Here is an 8,869-nt window from a genome sequence, read left to right as displayed (position 1 = left end):
TTATATATACTGTATATATATATATATATATATATATATATATATATATATATATATATATATATACTGTATATAGCTATATATATATATATATATATATATATATATATATATATATATATATACTTTATATAAATCCTTTATTTATCAGCATTGATAATGTTCAGTTAAATATAATATATATATAAGTTAATTCTGTAGTCTCTAGCTCCGTCTGGAACTTGCTTGCAACTGCAATACATGGCCACTAGATGCCACTCATGCCCTGTTGCAAAGATTTCATGGCCTTTCTTTGTACTGTCTAAACTAATTAAACTGCTAGTCGTGTGAAAATGTTTTTTTCAGAGGTATGAGCTTTCTAATGAATATAATTGTTACCAACCCTGCTGTGCTGTCTACGCTAATTGCGTCATACGTAAATATCAACGTCTTCAAAGACTATGGAATCCGGTGTTTAAAATTACTTTTGAAAATTACAATCATCCGTCATATCTGATGTCTTTCTAAAAGTAACACTATACTTCTCACGCTGTGTGTCTTTAAATTTAAATGCCTACAACATGTCAGGCCCAGACTGAATGGCTCCTGTATCTTTAAATGCATAACAGATGTATACCCAGACCTCTTTGTTATGTACTCTGATATTTCATTTTAAAAGCAAGATGGACCTTAGCTGGTGTGGAAGTTATCGTGTGGAGTATAACTTTTTATTTTTTATTTTTTGATACACGGTTGGTCAGGCACTTCGTTGTAGCGCTTTTGGATCGTTCTAAGGTAAGTGTTATTATAGTTGGTAATGATATGTCTGTATTATTCGCCGTGAAAGATCTATGAGCGATACCAATTACCCGGCTTTAATACGTTATAATAACAGGCTTCCAGCCGGCTGTTTTGATGATCAGCGTTGCGAGACATCCTACACAAATCAAATTTGATATAAAACAAGATCTACATTTCTACGAATTATATATCTGTTGTATACCATATTTTTCTAACAACTTTTTTAGCATTATGTTTAGAAATTCTTCCAACTGGTTAAGATATCATTAAGTGACCTTTATAAATTAATTTATACAGCTGTGGTTTTATTTGACATAGACAATATCAGTGTATGAAGTTACAGTATCAAACCAATTATATTTTAATACGGGGGTTAATATTATTTATACCACTTCCATATCAAACGTGATAGCTTTATCACGTTTGATATCAAACTGTATAAATGGGGCGTGGACAAACTGTATAAAAGGGGCGTGGACCTGTCAAAACCAATTAGTTTGAAGAAAAAGTGTGCCTTATCTACTAACATATGTTCATATACCCAGTGGCGGATTCAGGGGGGGGGGCACGTGCCCCTCCTGTCATTTTATTTTGTAGCTGAGGACCAGGGCTTTCCAACTAGCCCAGCCCCGTGTCTCTAGCCCCCCGGGAACCGGAGATATCGCCTGGCAAAGCTGTAACGTTTTTTCCCCATAGGATAATATGGGACCCGGCAATTCCGACCCCCACCCGGTTCCAACGGCTACCAGTTCCCTCGCTGGCATCACAGAAGCTTGTAATTGATCTCATTCAATTCCAAATCGCTGGGCCTTCAATATGATACCAGGCTGGTCCATATAGGTCAATCGGTTCCAGAGATATTGCGTGTAAACCAATTTTTTTATTTTTGAAATGTAATTTCATGGCTGTTTATGTTCTTTGAGGGCAGATTACTCTGGAACCAAACGTTCCAGTTTCACTGGACCAAAATCAGTCAAAGCCCACTCAAAATTCTTCAATATGATACTTGTCTCATGTAAATGGGTCAGTTGGTTCCGAAGATATACCCGGTTAAATTAGATAACTGGTTAAAGAGGGGGAGGGGTGGTCTTCTCTCCCCCTCACACCAGAAAATGCAGGGACTAGGCAGGTGTAAAAGAGGCCAACCTGGGAATGCATTTTTTGGTGTGAAAGGGGTATTATTTCAAATAGCCGGGACCTGCAGTGCTCTGAATACAGCCAGGCTCTGCCACTGTCAGTGGCTATCACTTCTGCCTGTCGGCGGCTGCTGTCCCCCATTTACCGCGAGCATGTATTCCCCATTGGCAATGAGCATGTAATCCCATATGGCAACGAGCATGGAACATCTGGCAATGAGCATGGTACCCTTGGCAATGAGCATGTAGATAAGCAGCACTTATGTAGCATCATTTTTAATAGGCATTATGGTGTTTGGCATAATACACAATGGACATAATGGCGTGTAACTTAACGTGTAATGGACATTACGGTGTAAATGTTTAATGCGCACCTTTGGTGGACAATGTCCCTGTTTATGAAGCGTATTGTGAATTTTGGCACAATCCATGTGGCATTATGTGAATTCTGGCTCAATCCGTGTGGCATTATGTGAATTTTGGCTCAATCCATGTGGCATTATGTGAATTTTAGCCCAATCTGTGTGGCATTATGTGAATTTTGTCTCAATCCGTATGGCATTATGTGAATTTTGGCTCAATCCGTGTGGCATTATGTGAATTTTGGCTCAATCCATGTGGCATTATATGAATTTGGCTCAATCCGTGTGGCATTATGTGAATTTGGCTCAATCCGTGTGGCATTATGTGAATTTTGACACCATCCATGTGACATTATGTGAATTTTGGATCAATCCATTTGGCATTATGTGAATTTTGGCTCAATCCATGTGGCATTATATGAATTTGGCTCAATCCGTGTGGCATTATGTGAATTTGGCTCAATCCGTGTGGCATTATGTGAATTTTGACACCATCCATGTGACATTATGTGAATTTTGGATCAATCCATTTGGCATTATGTGAATTTTGGCTCAATCCATGTGGCATTATGTGAATTTTGACAAAATCCATGTAGCATTATGTGAATTTTGGCTCATTCCATTTGGCATCATGTGTAAGGGGCAAGTATAATGGGGTCTAGTATTTTGTTGCATAATGTGTAGAAGTTGTATATGGTTTTGTACACTACACTCAAGGACATGCCCCTTGTTGAGTGGCCACACCCCTTTTCCGGACTTCGGCGCGCGCACAACTGCATCCTTCACGTTTGTCGCCATGGTGGGCCTGCGTACTTTAAATGCCAGGGCCTATTTTTAATCCCATTCCCACCCTCTCTCTGCCGCTCTCTTAGCATGTACACTGGCATTACTAACACCGCTCCTCCCCCACCTAAACCCTCTAGTATCATGGTGCCCCCCCTGTCATTTTATCCTGGATCCGCCCCTGCATATACCTATATTATTTTACCATTTGTATTAGTAGATGAACATTTATTAGTATGACAAATTTCATGTATAGCCAAGGTTTTTATTTTAGGTAGGATGCTCAAATTGGCATTCCTGTGCTATTATCATTTTATAGGTCACCTATGAATCAACTAAGTTCTTTACATCAGCTACAAGGGATCAAATAACCAGTGATTAATTGTATCCAGTCAACGAAATATCGTCTCTCAACAACACTGCAAGTACTCTTAAGAACAGAGGACCAGACCCAATCTACACCTCTCCCGTTGGCTCTCCTCTAATATAACAAAATTGAGAGATGTCATGGATGGTCACCAAATAGTACTATTCTCTAATTTACAGGAAATTTTTTCAGTACCGTGATCTGAGCTTTTTCACTATCTCCAAATCTTCACCATTGGTGGAATAGTGTCCCCCACCGAGTTGACCTGTTTCACACATAAACTCCACAAATCTACACATGTCTAAACCAATTAAACTCTATAAAAGACAACACATTTTGGTACAAAACGTTTATAGAGTTACTTAATACCACTAAATTGAACGATGGAAAGCTGAACTGGGTATAACGCTCACAGATGCTCAATGGGAAAAAGTCTTTAATTCTTCCTATTCCATGTCATGGTGTTTTAACCATACCGAAATGCATATAAAATTGATATACAGGTTCTACATGACCCCGGATAGATTAAACACTTTCTGGCCCACGTGTGCTGTTTTGCTGGAGACCGTGTGGGGAAATTGGTCACATTTACCATATTTTCTGGTCATGCCCTTTAATTATAAATGATTGGACAGATGTATTTGATCTAGTCAGGCAGGTATTAGATATTTAATTGTCACCCTCCCCCTCAGCAGCACTGTTAAACGTGTTCACATCCCATAAGAGATATGTTTTGGGTCATATTTTTATCACAGCCTGATCCACCCTAGCTCAATGCTGGAAACAGTCTGCTTCCCCTCAGCTCATAAAAGTCGTCCAGAAAATCAATTTCAGCTACACTATGAAAACAGAATATATACTGTACTCATAATCAGCCTATTCCCCAATTGTGCACTGGTCCTACTGGCACAAATATGTCACAGATGGAGAGGGCTCTGAATTCTTTCCTAAAGGTACTTGTTTCCTAGCACGGCGCCAGCGATAAAAATTGTATCCATCGTGTCCTAAAAAATCGTGTCGATCACATCGCATGCAACCAAATCGTATGCGATGCATTCGACGTGATCGGCGCGATTTTTACATTGGAACCAATGTAAAATGGTCCCTGAGACCCGATTTTACATTGGCCCCAATGTTAAATGCCCCCCAGATCCCAATTTTCATTGTATCCCCACCCTCATGGGTCAAATGCCCCCCCCCCCATTGTTAATGCCAAACCATGATGAATGCCAACCCGAAGCGTGGCGAGCGCAGCGAGCCTGCGAGGGGTGGCGGTACGCGTCCTCCGACCTTTTCATACCCCCACTATCCACATCAGCGTGGAGTTGATTTTATATAGTGTGGCGGGTGCGTCCCCATGAGGGGACGCGCATTACTTCACAGGTATTACGCGTCCCCTCGCAGGACGCGCTGCGCTCGCCACGCTTCGGGCTCGGTGGCTCACTGCGCTCACCACGCTATATAAAATCAACTCCACGCCGGCGTGGATAGTGGGGGTATGAAAAGGTCGGAGGACCACACTTCGGGTTTTACCCATGAGGGTGGGTATACAATCAAAAATCGGGTCCATTTAACATTGTTCCCTATGTAAAATCGGGTCCATTGTATCCGTCGCATTGTATGCCATTATAATGGCATACAATGGACCCGATTTTACATAAGAATTTAACATTGAATACAATGCATTCAATGTTAAATCGCGTCGGTCGCGTCGGTCGCATCGCATACCTTAAGTTAAGGCATGCGATGGACGCGATTTTTTAATTGTCGGGAAAAAGGCTAAAAATAGCCCCTTAACTTAAGGTATGCGATGACCCACGACAGGCGCCGTGCTAGGAAACAAGTACCTTCCTAAATCTGCCCCCTGTATCCCATGCCAATTAAGTCTTAATGAGAAGGATTCATCTCCTTTAAATTCTGTATAATTACCCCCTATATACTGTACTTCCCTACTTTCCACATGTGCCTCCGCCTGCTTATCCTATTTATTAATGCCACACTTTTTTGTTTTTATCTTATTGTATTTATATGCTATCACCTGTTTATGTTTAATACTCTAAGTGCAGTGTACTTGTTATGATGTTTTTGCTTGTTTGCATGTACATTTATGGAATCTGAGTTTACCCCCCTACCTTGTACCCCCTCCTCCCACCATCTTTTCTTTTTTCTGTACCCCCTCTCCTTTAAAACCTGTTGAGAAAATAATTTTAATAAAAGTATTGATGTTAAAAAAAAGAACAGAGGACCAGAACTACCAGGCACACAAACTGCTAGCAGAAAGTGTAGCACTAATTATATTATCAACTAACAAAAGAGTCATCTATTTCAGGGTTTCTCAAAGTTGGTCCTCAGGACCCCTCACAGATCAGGTTTTCCAGGTCACCCGGCAGGTGCACAGGTGCATTCATTATTCACTGACACATTTGAAAAGATCCACAGGTGGAGCTAATCATTTCCCTTTTGATTCTGTGAGGAGACCTGCAAAACATGCACCGTGTGGGGTCCTGAGGACTGAGTTTGAGAACCTGTGATCTATTTGATAATTATATGACCTATTGATATTACAGTAACAGCAATTATTCTCTATCGTGAATTATTCAGCATGTCATTTATTTATTAAATGATATATTTAACACCGTTTTAGCATATATTAAAAGTTGTACTATTTGTTTTTTACATGGTAATATATGATAGTTTTCCCCATGAGCTGGTAATTAATTAAGTACTAATGTTTGTTTATGAATTGTAAAATATTGCAGTTATGCCAAAATCCACTCTATAAGCTTGTTGCTGCCCCTATTTAAAGGAAAGGATAGATTGTCATCCTTAGTGATATAATCATTATGCATTATTTTACAATAAGATCCATGATAAAAGAAAATTAATGAATTCATAAATTAACTAGACAATGTAACCACAACCTCAATTTTCATGAAACTAATGTCCTATATAAGATCTATATGAGAGAACAGATGTGTGTAATGCTGGCACAGGTAGAAAGGAAGCAGAGTTTATATCACATGTCAATAAATGCCATTGTAATTACATAAATTCAGGGCCGGCGCCACCACTAGGCAAATCTAGGCATTTGCCTAGGGCGCCGGCCACTGGAGGGCGGTATTTCGCCCCCCCCCCCCTTGCCACCCAGGTACCTGTCCTGCAGCGTAAAAGCTGGCGGCGGCAGCGGGGGGTCCCTGCAGTCAATAAGAAATAATGAGCGCTATCCGCCGGGCTATGCGGAAGCGCTTCTGTTTTGGAAACACTGGCCGCACGCTGATTGGCTGAGATTCAGCCAATCAGCGTGCGCCGTGCGGCCAGTGTTTCCAAACAGAAGCGCTTCCGCATAGCCCGGCGGATAGCGCTCGTTATTTCTTATTGACTGCAGGGACCCCCCGCTGCCGCCAGCTTTACAGCGCCGCAGGACAGGTACCCAGGCGGCAGACACCGGGGCGCCCCCACCCCGACTTGCCTGGGGCGCTCTGGTGCCTTGCACCGGCCCTGCATAAATTTTATCAGCACCTTTTTTTTTATATAGATATAAATAATGAGCAGTTTTGAAATACAGTAACTGCTTGTATATTGACACAAGTTATATAAACAGACAAAATATACAGCTAGTTTAGTGAATGTCCCTCACATAACAGATAATTAATTATTTTTAAAGTAAATTTTCTATTAAAAGTCTCCTTTGCAATGTAGGCGGCATGGAGGGTGCAGTGGTTAGCATTACATCTTCACAACACTGCAGTTTTATTCCATCGTGTGGGTTTAATTCCCACAATCGACAAGGTTATTTTGAGCGCTAGGGGCAAGTTTGCTGTGTATTGTACAGAATGCTGCCCTCTGGTAGAGGGTTGCCGCCCTCAACAGAAGAAACTTTACAGAAAAGAGAACCAGTGGGCGCCTTCTGTACACGAAAATAATTTATTCAACAATACACACAACATAAATCACAATTCACAAAAACATATAACAATAACTTTGCATGCATGCAAAAAATAAAAAATGTATGTACTCTAAAAAACTATTTCAATGCAATTGCATAAGGATAAAAATATGTAACAGATAGTTACCACGTCCTAATTGGATGGTGTGGTTGCTGGAGTAGAGCCGATATTTATAGTCCCACAGGTGATATGGATCCTTCCAAGAGAACGATGGCAGTATATGCAATATTGGATAAAATCCCGAATTGGATTAAACAGGGGCAAGAAGATCTCTTACTCGCTGCCCTGTGTGGAATGGCCAGCAGCGTTTGAGCTGTTTGGGTGGCACTATCTCCCACAAGGTGGATAGGTACGTCTGGTAAGGTGCTCTGTGGTGTCCAATTCTAAACAGTTGCTGCTCCGGCCGACCCGCCGATTGCAGGTAAGGGTACACCGGCTCTTGTAGTTGTACCTCCTTAGTGCAGTGAGCTTGTGCTAAGCTCTCATGTACGGGCATGAGCGCACAATCCTCCGTGCGTGCGGCAGGCTGTGGGGAGATGCGCCGTAGTAGTTGGGGATATCTGTAGCAGGGATCGGGTTCCCGATAGAAGGTGTGACCAGAGACCGGTTAGTGTTGCCACTCGGGTGTCCCACAGATCCCTAGCTGCAATGAACAAGTGCTACTCCTCACAAAGACGCGTTTCACCGCGCTCAGGCGGCTTTGTCAATTCAGAATGGCCGCCCGTAACTGTGAAGTTTGTATATATCCGGTACTTGTTTCCTAGCACGGCCACAAAGATGTTGATCGTGGGCATCGTGAGGAAAAATCGGGTGCGATGGTACCGACGCGATGCCCGCGATTTTCCCATAGGGAACAATGTTAAATACCTCAATTTAGCCGCGATGCCCCCGATTCACCATAGGAATCAATGTTAAATGGCTCAATTGACCCAAATCATCATAGGGAACAATGGGAAATGGGCCAGAAAACCGCTGAACACTGAAATGTCCCCCCAAAAGTAGTTGACGCCACCCCATGATCAACGCGAACCCGAAGCGTGGCGAGCGCAGCAAGCCCGCGAGGGGCGGCGGTACGCGTCCTCCGACCTTTTCATACCCCCACTATCCACGTCGGCGTGGAATTGAGAATAGAATAGTGTGGCGAGCCACCGAGCCCGAAGCGTGGCGAGCGCAGCGAGCCCCGCGAGGGGACGCGGATACCTGTGAAGCCCGCGAAGGGACGCGTTTACCTGTGAAGGTATCTGCGTCCCCTCGCCACGCTTCGGGCTCGGTGGCTCGCTGCGCTCGCCACACTAATCTATTCTCAACTCCATGCCGACGTGGATAGTGGGGGTATGAAAAGGTCGGAGGACGCGTACCGCCGCCCCTCGCGGGCTCGCTGCGCTCGCCACGCTTCGGGTTGGCGTTGATCGTGGGGTGGCTTCAACTACTTTTGGGGGGACATTTCACTGTTCAGGGGTGTTTTTTGGGTTTTCTGGCCCATTTACCATTGTT

This window comes from Crinia signifera, chromosome 5 (genome assembly GCF_055691185.1).
Source record: "Crinia signifera chromosome 5, ASM5569118v1, whole genome shotgun sequence".
Taxonomy (NCBI): Eukaryota; Metazoa; Chordata; class Amphibia; order Anura; family Myobatrachidae; genus Crinia; species Crinia signifera.
Note: the sequence above shows the minus strand (reverse complement) of the source record.